Genomic DNA, 15,965 nt, shown 5'->3' on the forward strand with positions numbered 1-15,965 from the left:
GAAATGATAAATAATTATATCTGAACTGCATCTCTTTTGCAAGTGATGCATCTCATATCATTAAACTACAAATGCCCATCTTGAAGCCATCAAACTTGTAATTTAGTAATCCCCCATGCACACGATACAAGAAAGCTTTCTCTAGCCTCCAAATGGTGAGTCATGATGGCCAGTGTAAATTGCTCTTACTCCATCAGGATAGTCCTTCAGTGCGAGATATCTGGGAATTACATTATAACTTTTAAGAGACTCCATGAATATTTAACACCATATCTGCTACACGGGGTTAATCAGCTGTCTGCTCAGGGATATCATTTAGGGAGGCAGGGAGTCATCCCTCTCTACCTCTATGTCTTCCTGACCAACCCACTTGGCTTCTACACTAACTATTGTTTCAAATACATAATTTATGGTGGAATTCAAAGACATAGCCATGTTAGTCTGGAAAATCAGTATGCAAAGGGATCTTGCAGCAATATTTGCTAGGCATGCATATCAGAGCAACAACTTTAAAAAGGATGGCAGCTGATTCTTGTGTGCTTTAAACAGATAATTAGACCCACACCAAATAATCTGCAACAGCATTCTCAAACATGTTATTATTTTAATGGCGCACATGCCAGTATTCCTCCTCCCCCCTCCTCCTCCTCTTCTTCCCCTTGTGACCTCCCATACAAGTATCAACCATGTCCATATTTGCTTAGCTTCCTAAATCAGACAAGGGAGATTATCACACACGCTATATCCCGTCTTTCTCCAAACAGGATACATAGGCATTTAAGTGTCAAAGACTGGTCTTACTGCATTCACCTGTGGCCAGCCATCTGCAACCTGTCTGCAACTGGGGCATCTCTGGTGGATTTTCACACACGAGATTTTCTTTGAAGAACTGCAGGATAAGCTCGGTTGCACACAACACGAGCTGCAGACAGGCTGCAGATAGCTGTCGGTGAGTTAACAGTATCGGGGTATATGAATGCAGTAAGACCAGTCTTTGACACTTAAAGGTGCATGTATCCCATCAGGAGAAAGACGGGATACAGCATGTGTGATAATCTCCAAAATTGGTCTTAAAGGTGTTATTGTGAGAGCAGAATGGTGGTTGCCCAAGTCACAGTGGCCAGTTTCAAGTCAAAAGGTCTAAATTCTAAAGGGGACTTTCCAGAAGCAAAACTCATTCAGAGTTTTTTAAAGGACTAAAAAGCAAATGCAGGCTATCTGAGGTGCTGCTGCTAACATTCCTGAGGTAGGAGAGGGGGAAAATGCAAGAGAACTAAAGGAGGCCTGGCTAAGGCACTGCTGCTACAATTCTTGGAAGTTAGAAAGGGATGCGAAAGTGAGAGAAGGATATCTGAGGTTGTACTGGTAAAAAATGGAGGCCCCATGGTCCTCTTTGGGACTATAAAGTACAGACATTGGTATTGCCAAGTATACTTTGCCAGTTTAAAAGCAATGTTATTTGGATTGAAGGGAATGGCATTTTTGGCTAGGGCTTAAATTATCTTGGAAAAGATGGAATCTGTGAGGGTCAACCTCTGACTCTCTGCAAATCATGCTGCCTGATAAGATTATAGAATTCAAATACATAACCCTATTAATCTGGAAACGCTATTAGTCTGAAAATAAGTATGCAAAGAGATCTTGCAGCATCTTTGAGACTAATTGAAAGACAGAAATTGGTAGCATGAGCTTTCCTAGACTTAGCTACCAACTTATAGCTTTCAGTTAGTCTCAAAGGTGCTGCAAGATTCCTTTGCATACAAGATTCTAGAAACAGTACCTAAGTGGGGCATCACAATCAGAGGGCCCTGTGCAGTTCAAGCACAATTTTTGACTTTACAGACACAAAAAATTAGTTGCTCTCCAGAAATGAGCTTTCCCTATTCAAACCCTTTGAGATACAGAACTTGCAGGACTGTTTTTCTAAAAAGCTTTCTGCACAAGAGTATAAAGAAGTAAAATATACTGTCACTTTCATAACTGAACATCTGTATGCACCCAGTGTTTCATATATTCTAGAAAGTATCTTGTTAAACATTAACTAAATACATTTCAATATTCTCTTTAATTACATTATTATATTATAATGATTGAGATGTTGCTTCTACCTTGAAATCATTCAGATCAGAAGCCCATCCGGAATGAAAAAACTAGCTATAATAAAAGGGATCCAAACTACACTAGAAGACTCCTTATAAGCTCAGCATGAGCCCATTCATTATTTATCAGAATATTCCCTTTGGCAAGTTTTCTGCTAATGATATCATCAGTGGAGAGCTGGTGCTGAGCAAATGCTGGCACTCACAACAGCTTTTCTTAAAATTGAGATTAATGGCATCTCTGGATCGGCACATGTTTCTAGGTACCTGAAAGTACAGTCTTTGTTATGGACATTTGCAATTTAGTTATGGCACAGATTGTGTTTTTCTTGGGCTCTGTAGCATCCTATGAGGTTGCCCCTGACTATAACAAAATACCATCCATAATCAAAGCTAAACAAACAAAAAGAAAGGAACAAATGACAACCACGGTGAGAATTCTGCACTTGGGAGGAATTAACTCTACATCTGGATCAACACTTGTGAAGCTACAGACAGAGAAGTTGTTAATATTTGGCATGTATATAGCTCTTTTTGAGTGTTCAGAGAGTTTCACATACAATACCTCAGACATTATTCCAAACAATTCTGTAAGGTAAATCTGTCTTGTTATCCCCATGTTACAGGGGCAAGGATGAAGAACTGGCAAGCCTATGGTCATTTAGTAGATTCATGGCTGAAATAAGATTTTAATTGGACATTTGCTAGGTTACAGCTCATGCTGTTAGAGATGATCTGTACATTTGGTAGGAAATAGAATGCCACCTGCTCTGTGGTGGCAGAACCTGTGGGCATGCATGTGGCTGCAGGCTGCAGCAGAGCAATGATGGCTTCAGAGACATGCTATTAAACTTCCCTTTTTCTCTAGTCACTTTTACCCCATCCAAGGTTGTTCCCAGACATGTGGTTTCAGATGACCCACTAATGTTTTCTTTCAGTACAACTGGGGGTGCTTCCACACTGACAAGAAAATCCAGCTTACCTTTGGGCTACCCAATCTGCAGCTGTCACATGCTTGTCTGCACGATGGCCACACACATTGAAGTGAGTTTGGGAGTACTGGCCACACACAGCTCTCCCTTTAGAACTCATCCTGTTCAGATAAATTACAGTATGTGCTGCCACATGGCAATGGCTGCTCTAGTTCCCCCCCTCCTCCATGCATGTGAATGTATGTATTTTTAGACTGGTCTCACATCGACGTCACTATTGAGCACAGTCCACATGCCCATGCTTTTGTGATCAAAACTAGAATAAATCCTCACTTTTCCCTCTCTAGATTAAAGCCCTGAGATGACGACAAAGTTCGAATTTGGCCCCAGGAATCCTGTACATTATTTGGACAGCTTGCTGTGAAAAGTAAGTGAGACTATTTTATTTGACCCATGTAGACACACCCTGAGTTGTCTGAACTTCATACCTTAAGTACAGAAATGTGAATGGAGAGAAGATGCACAGAGAAAAAAGCTGCAGGGAAATGAAGGCTTAAGCAGAGAAGTAATCCCTAGCTTCCAATACCTAGGTGCCTCCATAGAACTAATGTCTCTTTGCCACTAGTTTTATACCATAAAAAGGAAGAAGGAAGGATTAAAAAAAATATATATAGCAGTACCTTTCAGACTAACTGATTTTTACTTAACATCAGCTTTGGTTATAAACCCACTTCTTCAGATGCAATAGTGATATTAAAGTCTCAGTTATTAAGTATAGTTATGTAGTTATGGGAGTGAGGGAGAATGTAATAGGATCCAGAATAATGTAAACTGTGACTCTCACCCTAAACCTGCAAAGGATTGTGTGAAGTGATACAGGGTACCAGATCTTTACAGGAGTCAATATCGAAGTGTGAAAGCAATAAATATGCTTGCAAAAAGTTAGTTTCCTTGGGGTCAAAACAACACCAGGCTTCTCGCTGAAGAATAGGCAGGGATTCTGATGACTTAATGCTCTTTCATTAACCTGCCTCCAAACACTTCCCTTGCAGAGAACAAGCATTTCAATATCAAGGGTTCTAGTCGAACATCCCAAATACATTTCCATCCTTCCCTTCATGGGTGAGGGGTGTTTCAATGGAATAATATTTATCCCATGAGTCCTTTTTACTACAGTCTGAGGACATTATCACACTAGCCTTGGTCTGCATTAGTAAAAGGAAACAAATATACCGGTTTAGGAGCATTCAATATTGTACGTCTCTCCAATAGCTTGACTGGGCTGTTTGTGCGATGGATGGTCTTTCACACTCTCTTCCACATTCCCCCTTAACCCCACCTTCCTGCCCTATGCCCTACCCAGTATACCTTTTGTGGGGTTTTAATTTTTTTTTATTTGTAATGCAATTGTAGAGTTATGTTAATATGAATTAATAGAGAGAGAGAAAGGTGATGGTGGTGGTGGTGGAAGAAAGTGAAAAAATAAACAAACAGCCTGCTTGGGAATAGTGAGAGGAGGAGAATCACATCCCCTGATGTCATATGACTGTCCAATATTAGAATTACAGTGGGAAAAACCTGTCACCCCTCTGGAGTAATGAGAAAGCAGTACAATTGGGAGCTTATTGATGAGTTTTCCTGTCAGTGAAAACGGATGCTGTATCAACCATTTCAAGCTGAAGCAGCAATGAGACAGAGGCAGCATAGTGTGATAAGTATGGCCAAAGATGTTATACTCCAGCCTTAATTGAGATTTAAAAGCCTTTTGTGATAATCTCCTGAAATGGCGTTGCTAAAACATAGGCTGACTACTGCAGTGAGAATTAAACTTACCTCTCTTTAAAAACCTCCCTCTCAGTTATCTATTTTGCACATGGAGTTTTATCCAGTTATGTAGTAGCTACTTAGGCAACACCTGCAGTAGAGCAAAAATAGCTTTTCACTGCTTCATCAGATCAGTCAATATCTGTCTGTCTGTCTGCCTATCCATCCATACATCACATTTGCTTTCCATTAGCAGAGTGATCAAGTGTCAACTATATCCAGTTTAGTAGTAGCAGTGTTCACCTTGACTGCACTGGGACTGAAGCTGCTGCAAGAGAAGTTTCAGGAAACACTGGAACTAAACAGTGCTACATTTCTCCATGAAATAGGAATTAATCTGTAGGATGGAAATGTTCAGAAAATAATTTTTGTGCTTCTAGAGAAACAAAACCGCAGGAAACACTAAAAAGATGTGCTTGAATTTAAATTCAAGGGCTGATACTTATGAGCCAGGCTGCCCATGATAATGCAATAGCATTAACACTGGCTTTTAACTCCTGTATATGGTACACACATCTAGAAGCAGGATTAATCAAGGCAGTAAGGCTTTTAAAAGGCTGCTTTCCCCAGCAACAAAGAACAATGTCTAGGATGATTTTCTGTCTCTGACAGATTAACATTAAGAAAGATGGGGAGAGGAAGAGGGAAGTAGCTGCTGTGTTTACCAAATACTCTTGGTTTCCATAGTGAGGGTGTCTCTGTCCTGATGAAAAGTTAGAAGAACCATAGGGCAGGAAAGAAGGGGTGAGGAGAAGGCCATATTCAGGTCAATAGGTGGGAATGTTGCAAAGCAATAGGAAGGGGCCTCCATTTGCCTTTCTAGCTGATTCAGATTTTAAAATTCTTAAAACGGTGTAAACACTCCCTTTTCTGCTGGATTTCAATAACATTTCATGTCCAATCCATGCACTATTAATATGGAGATTATTTGGCTGAGCAGTATGGTCTTTCATATTTTACTGGAGGAAACTAAATTTTATTTTAGTCAGAAACTTTATTTGTCCCTGGAAGTCTATTCTTCTGTCCCTTCTTCTCTCCTTCTTTCCTGTTTGCAGTTGACAGTTCACACATGAATGGACATCGTTCCAGTGATGTCTTGGGGTGCTTCCGCACTAGTCATTTCCTCTGCTAGACACCATTTGTTCAGGCAGATCAGAATATTCCAAACTATTGTATTCCTGTGGTTTGCTTTGTTTTGTTACCGTGCTATTTATTCCAAGTGCTGATTTAGGTATGGGTGTGCCTGTTTGTACTGGTACATTTATGCTCAAAGTAGCTCAGTGTGACATTTGTGTTTCACCTCACTCTCGTTTTTTTCTCCACAAGAACCCTGTGGAGTGGGTCAAGCTGAGAGCTAGTGACTGGCAAAAAGTAACCGAGTGAGTACAAAAGTTAGATAGAGATTTGAATTTTTGCCTCACCTCTAATTATCATATATACATAACACTACTGAGCTCCCTATAATGAAATTGTCTTGCCAAGGGCGGACTTTACTGTGGAATGCATGTAATCCCACCCAAGGCTCCAATAATACTGGCTGTTTTTTGTTCCTAGAATTCAAATTAATATATTCATAAGAAATTGTGAAACATCTAAAGTTTTCCCTTCACATCAACAGCTAATTATTTTTAGGAGGGAATGCTGGGTCCAGATTTTGGAGGGCAGGATGACCTCTATTATATGAGAGGCAGGGAGATCACCCTTGCTGACTAATAGTGTAAACTGATTCCACTGAAACATATACTGCAAGATTTGTCTTTGGTATTAGAACTACAATAGCCCACTTGCAAATCCTAGTGAAAGGGACCCAGGTATCTTGAAGGCACCAGATCCTGTCTGACCTTGCAAGTTAAGCAGGATGAGCCTTGGTTAATACTTGGATGGGAGACTGCCAATGAATACCAGGTGCTGTAGGCTATATTTCAGAGGAAGGAACAGCTTCCTCTGAGTATTCCTTGTCTAAGAAAACCCTATAAAAATTATGAGGTTTCCCTAGGTTGACAGGTGACTTGAAGGCACATGCACACACAGACTCTTGTCCTAGTTAAGCTATGGATGTACATGTGTGAACCAGGCCTTTGATTATTTCCCTCTCCCTTTGTCTGTATTAATGAAGAGTCTCTATACTTATTCATCTACTGTAACACATATATAGAAAGAAATGAACTGAATTTCATAGGTCCAGCCTCAGAGGTGGTCTGATTAATTTTGCTGACTGTGCCTTCCTGTCTGATCAAACTTTCTCCTCTGGAAAATAAAAATCTGGTAATATTTGTACTGGATACCTGCCAAGCCTCTAGAGAACATTTTATGCAAGTTAGGCCATGGAGGAACATAAGGATGATCAGGTGGACTGTAGATGGATGCTTGCAGGTCATTCCTGATGGTGAAAACAACTGAGCCAAGACACATCTTGCAGGAGAACTCCATGTTATTGTTCTATTCCCTCTCTGTGATGTGCTTTCCCCTTATAAATGAACCAAGAAGCACAGTGGTGTTGTGGGGAAAATGAAATCCATGTAATCTTATCAGGAGTGTGCAAACCCTGGGTGTGAAGACAACGGGGAGAAAACCCAGGGCCAACAAAGAATAGTAGTAGGCTTCTTCACATAGTCTTTTGACCACACATCATGTAAAAGAACAGAGAAGTTAAATAATATATAATCTTAACATAATAATACTTGCCATAGCAGCTGTAGCATTCAGATACTGACAAACAGTAATATGTTCCACCATTTCAGATCCATGCAGCCCCAAGGCTGTTTTTAGATTCCCATAGGCTCAAATGTTTTTACAAAAGGAGCATTTTAAAAGTAAAAAATATTCCTTCAGCCACATAGAGGTTCTGGCAGATAAGTTTACCATTTTTTTCTGGATCCCCCATGGCCTGTTGTTGATTGTAGGGAGACCTTTAATTAAGAAAGAAAATCATAAATTGACACAGGCAAAATTGAGCGATGAAAAACTAACTGGGCACATTGTATTCAAATATCACAACACATGGCACAAGTAAAGGCACTCATAAATTAACTAAAACGTGCTGTACTTATCCGTGGGAGAAGCGGGAGGTATAAATAAACTATATTATTATTATTATTATTATTATTATTATTATTATTATTATTTATAAAACATATTAGCTGAGCTTTAAAAGAAAGTCAGGAGGAAAATGACGCATAATTTGCAAGGGGAAATAGCAAGAATCAACTAGAAATGACATTTGTACTGACATAGGTTTTTGTGATCTATGCAGTCAAAGCCTTTGCTATAGTCTATAAAGCTCATGCTGATTTTCTTTTGAAATGCCTTGGTACACTCCATTAGCCATCGTATGTTTGTGATGTGGTCCCTAGTGCCTCTGTCTTTCCTGAACCCTGCTTGCACCTCTGGGATTTCTCTCTCCGTATATGATTGTAGTCTATGTTGCAGGATTTTATGTTTACATACAGGTATGAAACATGGACATTTTTGTGAAATGTTAAACATCACTATGCAATTTAAGGTTGCGGTGCTATTGTGCATACATATATGTGTGAAATGTGCATGCCATTAAGTTGAATATCTGGGTTCAACTGAAAACACTTGTGCATGCATTCAGCAGTTCAATGTTGCAATTTAATAAACTGGTTGCCTAGTCTAATAAATGCATAACTCCACATCCACAGGTTTTCCCTCTGCAACCCTATCTTCTTGCAGTAGATGTGAAAAACCTCAACAGCCTGTCCCACCTTTCCCTCTCTCCCGTCTTTTCCTTTCCCTTATTTTATTGAGATATTTCTATCCTGACATGTATTATCAGATCTCAGGGTGGTATGGAAATAAAAAAAAAACAGTATTAAATTACAAGAAATATAATTTAAACAGACTAAAACATATTAAATAATTAAACAGATTAAAACAGCTGAAACCATGTACGTATAATTTAGTGAGATTTCTTTACAGCCCTAGTATAAAGCCACATCCAATATAAATAAGACCTTGTTCATCTATGGCTCATGAGACAACCATGTTTATTCATGAACCTGTTCAATTCAAGTGTAATATGGGAAAAATGTGAACACTGGAAGAAGAAACTGAATCCTCTTCACACCTCTTCCCCCATCATACTGCCACTTTGGCTGCTTCCACTCTGGAGAAATAAAGCAGTTTGGCACCTCTTCAACTTCCATGGCTGAGTCGTATGGAATCCTGGGATTGGTAATTTGGTGGGGCACCAGAGTTCTCTGACAGTTAAAATGGCCACTGCCTTATTTAACGGCTTTATTTCTGCACTGTGGCAGCAGCCTCTGAGTACTTTTCTCCCCACCCCTGCTCACTACTAATACTGGGACTGTGCTGGAAGTATTTTAAGCAGCAAAGTAAGGCGTGGTAAGATGGGCAAAGAGGAGGAGGATTCTATTTTGTTCACATTTATTTGTACAAATTAGATGTAAAGAAAGCCCTTTATAAATGGATGGAACATGCTAGTTTCATTCTCAAAGGGAGCAATGAGTAATATTAGGTATTTTCTTAGTGCTGCAATAAAGTAGAAAACTATGTAGTTTTTCAATACTATTCACAGTTCAGTATTTAAACTGTGCAAAATTCACATTTTTTGCACAGCAAGCAGCATATTTCTGTGCAAAGAAAATGCTGTGGTGTTTTTTGGTAGCAATAAATGTTTGAATTTTATGCAGAACACTGAACACTATTGTCAGTTCAGAATTCTGCTTGCTAGGATTTTCTAACATTCATGAAATATCCTTTGAAGTATTTAAACCCCCCCCCCCCCCCCAAAAAAATATTATTTCCATCCTCAGGGCAAACTATAGCTTGATGTTGCTTGATGGATGGGATAATATTTTCAACCAGTTGCTTTTCAGCTATCAAGAACGACTCTAGAGCCAGCACATACCCCAATCCATGACTTCAGGAACTTTGGGCTAGAGAACAAGGGCTACAGTTCTAAATCCAGGTATGGCCATGACAAACATCTATACCTGAACAAGCGAAGTAAGCTTCCCTGACCCATGACTTTATTGTGAATTTCCAAGGGTATCCTTGTTACTCTATCACAGAAAAGGGAACAATGAGTTTCTTGTCACCCTGAAGATCTCTCTCTCAATCCCCCCCCCACACACAGAGAGAGAGAGAGAGAGAGAGAGAGAGAGAGAGAGAGTTGCATTTTATCACCTTATCTATTTAAGGCATTCCCTGATGATGTCAGCCATAGATGCTGGTGAAACGTCAGGAATAAACTCTTCTAGAACACGGCCACATAGCCCAAAAAACTCACAGAAAACTATGTTACTATTTAGTCTGTTAGCATGAAGATGAAATTTCATCAAAGAAAAGGAAAGAGGCGTGCAGCCATTGTTTTAGTATTTTATCACATTCTCTGACTTCCTATATGCTAACCACAAATAGCAAAACTTGAAAGTATCATTGCCACCCCATTCACCCAGACTAAGTGAATTAGTTACCATAACACCCTGGCAGATTATATCACTGCTCCTACTCTGAAAAATATCCTGGAGTTTCACTTAACCCTGTTTACCCTCCATGATACAGTACCAGATTGCTGTTCTCTCAAGAAGCAATTGGCAGTGCATCTACACTGTAGAAATAATGCAGTTTAATGCTACTTTAACTGCCATTGCTCCATCCTACGGGATCCTTAGATTTGTAGTTTTGTGAGGCACCAACACCCTTTGGCAGACAGTGCTAAAAATTACATCACTTACAGTGACATGAGCTACGTCACTTACAGTGGTGTCAAACTGCATTATATCTACAGTGTAGATGCACCCCTAGTTCCCACAGTAATCTATTACTGGTAGGTAGTTTACCTTACAAAGAGTGTGCCCAGCCATATTTGGCTTGCACCATTAATGTGTTCTTTTCTGATCCCTTAAACTTACAAAATCATAGCAATGTATGCCAATTAGTATTTAAGAAAAAAGCCCTAGGATACTACTTTATGTTCATGTTCTTTCTGCTTTCACTATTCTCTTTCTTCTTCACAGTGCACGACACTGCGTAAAAAGATTAATGGTATTTGTAGAAGCAACATCACAGAAGTGATTATTAAGAATTCTTGAAAAGGTAATGGATTGGCTTTTAATAACCTTCTGTATTTTACTCCCACTGAGAAGAGGAATGTCTACAGTTGAATTTATGAGTCTGACTGTCTAATAAAAAGCATTGATTGAAATAAATAAATTACAGGACGCTTCATTTATTGCTAGGCAAAGAATAACATTTGAGCTCTTGGTCTCAAAGTTTATTCTCTTCATCACCAAAACTCTGAAGTTAAGAGATGACAGCTGCAATTCACAAAATTCTGCCGAAGTAAGAGGGTGGTGGGGTTTTTTTTTTTGGGGGGGGGGGGGTTGCAGCATGTCCTGTAAGAGGATATTTTTTCTACAAGCAAAACAGTACTATATTCAAGACAAACAGAAAGATGGCAGTAATTTGATTTTTGTATATGTATTGCAAAACACAATACCCTAACTAATAACTAGTTGCCTTATTTTATGTATAGATGTAATGAATGAATTTCAGCCAGGCATAGAATTATCATGTTGAATTCCAGATATTTGGGCAGAAACACGATGAAAGGGGGCAAAAAAGCCACCATGGATTTTCTTTCCTGATTCTTCCGTGGCTCTTTCATATGTCCTGCCTGGGCCACAGATCACAGGTGAGAGGGCTAGAACTGCCTCACCTCTTGTTGCACTGATCATTTTTCTAAAGTGCAGTTTTCTGGGTCACAACCTGACATCATAAACCAAATAACATAAAATAAAATGCTGGATTTAGGACGTTCTAAATCAGCAAAGTATCTTTTGTATCTTCATAGATTATAGCAAAGCCTTTGCTTGTGGATCATGAGAAAATATGGTTTTAAAAGGGTGTGCCACACATCCGATTGTCCTAATATGTAGTCAGTGCTTTGAACAAGAGGCCACTGCCAGGCCATGAAATGGAGAAACAGAATGGTTTCCAAATGGCAAGGGGTCAGACAAAGTTGCATTCTATCATTCTATCACCTTGTTTAATTTATATGCAGAGCATATCAATGGGAAAGTCACATTAGAGTTGGACTAAGGAGGTATGAAAACTGGGGGAAGAACATCAACAAATTCAGATGTGCAGATGGTATCACCAGGGAACCATAAGCAGGAAGGTCTTCCCCACATTGTCACACTGGTAGGACATGAAGCAGGGGGTCCTCCTGCAGGTCTTATTTCTCAGGCAGGTATTTATAGGGATATATAGGCAGCAGTACTCCATATAGTCATCCATATCAGGAGAAAAAAACAACTAACAATTGCTTGAGGTGGGAAAGTGTGAAGAGAGGGGGAATCAGCTTTTCCAGCTCAATGCAGGGTTGTAATTCAATCCTATATCACCATCTTTTTATAAACACTTATTATTCCAGAAATGGCAGGCCAACAGGATTGATTTTTTTGTTTATGAAAGGCTCACTGCTGAAGTTTCTTTCTCTAAGTCTGTATTGATATTAATTGCAGAATTAATATAATGTAACACTGCTTTAACTGTCATGGCATTATTCTATGGAATATTGGGATTTGTAGTTTGTTGTGGCACCAGATTTCTGACAGTGAAGGTTAAATTTCTCATAAAAGTACAAATCCCAGTATTCCATAGCACTGAGCCATGACAGTTAAAGTCAAATTGCATTAATTGTGCAGTCTAAGAACTAGATTGCTTTCCTGTATATGTTTCCCTGGGCCTTCTCCTGCTGCAGTAGAAGCTATTCCCCCAGAAGGAGTCTAATCACAGCAATTAAGGAAAATCCCTGGTGCCTCTGGGTTTTCTGCACTTTTTAAAATATTTTCTTTTCTTTCCTCTTCACTCTTCAGATTCTGCTGCAGATTTTTTTATATACAGTCACCCCTCCTACCTTGCGGATCTGGGATTCACGCCCTTGAATATCCCCAGAAGGGCGACCTCCGCTATCTCCAATAGTGCGTGTGCACAAGGAAGTGCCCCATTCAAGCCTATGATGCTTGAATATGCATTAGCCTTCATTTACGTGGGGGAGGGGGTCCGCAGCGGATCCCCTGCAAAAATGAAGGGTCAACTATATATATTTTGCATAAAAATATATCAAATTATTTATCATGGCAAATTTAGTGATTTACACTTGGTCAGTGATAAGCAGATAAAATGATGGCAGCCAACTGCTAGGTTATGTGCCAAACTTTGTTCCACTACTCTACTCTGTATTTTTCTCTAGGGCTACATTCATATATGTAATGCAGTTTGGGGTTATCTGTATGGTTCATGTACTTCATGAGGTAGTAGAAGCATCTGCTGTTGCTGTCATAAGTAAGATTATGATGTTATCCCAGAATCCCTAATTAGGATATAATCTTTCTCTCTATGGTAGACAAAGGAAGCACTAATTCTTCTCTTTCCTTGCTTTAATTATGTCCTGTGGGTCTGCCTTCACAGATTTAGGATTTTGGAAACTGATGGATTAAAAAAAACCCCAACAATATTAATAACCAATGGCCATGAAATTAATCAAATAATCTATTTTCCCCAGCAATGCATACTTCACTCCATTGCCAAGAATGCAAAATAAGCATTTTCTCTCTTGCTTATAATGAAATTACATTTCTGAGTGTGACATTTTCCTATTATTTTGTTTTTGTTTTTATGTTGTTGCTGTTAACTACCTTAGCTGTGGTTCATAGAAAGGCAGACTTTTAAGTATTTATGATATATTCACAACATTTAACCTCTCTGATGTCATTTTTGCAATAACTGGCTGCTGCTGCTGCTGCTGCTCCTGCTGCTGCTGAATGTCTCTATGAGAAGACACTCCGAAGGATCTGGAGCTCATATGACAGACTTGTCAAGTGGATCATTTTTCATCTCCAGGTATGGAAGGCCTTGCCTTGTGGAGTCTTGAGGGATCATCACTTTAATTGGGTTTACTTTTCAGGGATGGGAGGGGAGATCTGATGCATCAGGAGACACCTGCAGATCTGAAACCTAATCACTGGCCAACCCCACATGGGACCTCCGAAACAAAACAGAAACACAAAGTTAATTAAATAGAAGTTGCCAAAGCAAGATCCAGGTAAGTATTTTAGCATCTGTCTGTTTCCATGTGGCTTGATTTCTTCTCTCTGTTATGTGACTGAACAGCATGTGGCTGTGACCACGTTCACTAGGATTCCTTTTAGACCTTGTTAATCTCATATGTTTGGGAGGTGGTTGTAGTTATGTGGTGGTAAGAGAAATTAATTTTTATATTTCACAGGCATGGTCAGCCTTTTGTTTACATATGATTAGGACAACATGGGGTTAGATCTTACAACATGGGCCTATCCACCCAATCTGTTATAAGAGAGTCAAAAAATGCTCTACCTCCATTCGTAATGGTATGTATTTTAGATGACGATTTAGTCAATGTATTGGTAGTGGTGTTACTGTTTTATTGAATTTATTTTATTTGATATTGTAGCTTTTATTGTTGTAATGTTTTTATTGCTGTAATCCCACCTCGATCTGCAGGGAGAGGCAGGAAATATAAAATTTATTATTATTATTATTATTATTATTATTATTATTATTTCTTGACCCCATGGAATCCTAGGACTTGTAATTTGGTAAGGGATTTACATTTTTCTGCTAGAGTGATTTAGTACACTCCCTTGAACGACTGTATCATCCAAATGCTGTATTGTGTGTCCAGCACTGCTGTATTGTCAAAATGACATTACAGTATGGTGTAGATAAATACTAAATCCCCCATCACTTCACCTGCTAAATTTACTTAAATCCCCTTACTCAATCATTTTTTCAGAGATGAGAACCTTTTCAAAGTTTGGGGCCACTGCTTAACACAACAGAACAGAAAGGAGTTCTGACATGCAGTAAAAATCAAGTTGATGATAAAGCAAGTCCTTATTGAATGATTCCAGTATCCACCCATTATTCGTCCTGGATTTTTAAGGAATCCTGCAGTTTGATGAATTCCATGACTCCCCCCCCCCCCAACTCAGCAATCTCTTTGAAATGAACAACACAATTTCATACAACATGTCTATGTTAACTAATAAGGGCCCACTGGTAATGTAAAGGATACCTTTAAGGACAAAAATGAGGGATTAGAAACAATTTTAATGGTAAAGCAAACCTGTTTATGAAATAAAAGACAGTTCATTATTGTTCAAAATCTGAGGTTTAAGCCATCTGACTGTTGGAGGTTGAAAAAACTGGCTCTTCCTGTGGAGAATAGTAGCTGGCCTGTTCTGCATCATGCATCAGTTTTTGCCACCTGGAATGATCTAAAGCAGTAGCTATTCTCAATGCAAAGAAACAGGTGTGGGCTTAGAAACATTGTTCAGATGATCTAATGACAAGTGGTGAGCAATAATTCCAATAATTAATGTCACACATCAGTTATTACATTGGCTCCATTGTTTCTATTCTCTAGACAAAGGAATCTTGTATTCAGATTATGCCAGGACCATAGCTATGTTGGATGGATGTGCTGGCAGAACTGCCACCATGTTCATTATGAGTGTGTGTGGGAGCATTCACAACTATAAGTTCTTTTTTTAAAATTGGTAGAAACAGCTACATATTAAATCTAAAACCCATGCCTGAATAAAAACATCTTCATGTGAGTGAGTCAAGAGGCTCCAACTGGACTTCTGGCAGAAGGGTGTTGCACTGCCTGGCAGCAGCCACAAACAAGTCTCTGTCTCATGTCCTCACCCACCAAGTTTATGGTGAGGAGCAAGCCCTCTGTCCCATCCATTTCATCAGTGCCAGCTCCCTAGTGAGCCAGTGGGTTCACTTGACTCCAGTTCATGGGAGGAGATGCTTAGGAGCAATCATGTCTACTGCCTTGACCAATTCCCTATTACAGTGGGCTCTTGGTATCCTCCAAAGAGGGAGGACGGACCAAGCAGTGTCACCCCTCCTCTGGGGTGTTACCCCCTGCACTCCTAGTGATGCTACTGGTTGCTGCAAAAACTATTTGAGTTTGGGGGCAGTGTAGGGTAACAATGGCTCAGTACCTGGGAACGTAGAGCTTGCTCCTGAAGGTACACAGACAGTTAGCAGGCAGGCAGGCAGTTCA

General features: G+C 39.5%; 1 long non-coding RNA gene across 3 annotated transcripts in view; it reads left to right on the forward strand.

The window, feature by feature from the left end:
- The window catches only part of LOC149316853 (uncharacterized), a 29,705-nt gene that overhangs the window by 4,381 nt on the left and 9,359 nt on the right, over positions 1-15,965 (forward strand). For 2 of the 3 annotated variants that reach the window (XR_016280539.1, XR_016280538.1), the window contains 5 exons: positions 3,379-3,458; positions 6,182-6,234; positions 10,861-10,939; positions 13,688-13,750; positions 14,136-14,256. This is a non-coding gene — a long non-coding RNA (uncharacterized LOC149316853). The remainder of the gene's footprint in view (positions 1-3,378; positions 3,459-6,181; positions 6,235-10,860; positions 10,940-13,687; positions 13,751-14,135; positions 14,257-15,965) is intronic. The other variant, XR_016280540.1, reaches the window with a different exon arrangement.

Source organism: Sceloporus occidentalis, unplaced genomic scaffold (assembly GCF_023333645.1).
Source record: "Sceloporus occidentalis isolate IW3139 unplaced genomic scaffold, rSceOcc1.0.p SCAF_3, whole genome shotgun sequence".
NCBI classification, from domain to species: Eukaryota; Metazoa; Chordata; class Lepidosauria; order Squamata; family Phrynosomatidae; genus Sceloporus; species Sceloporus occidentalis.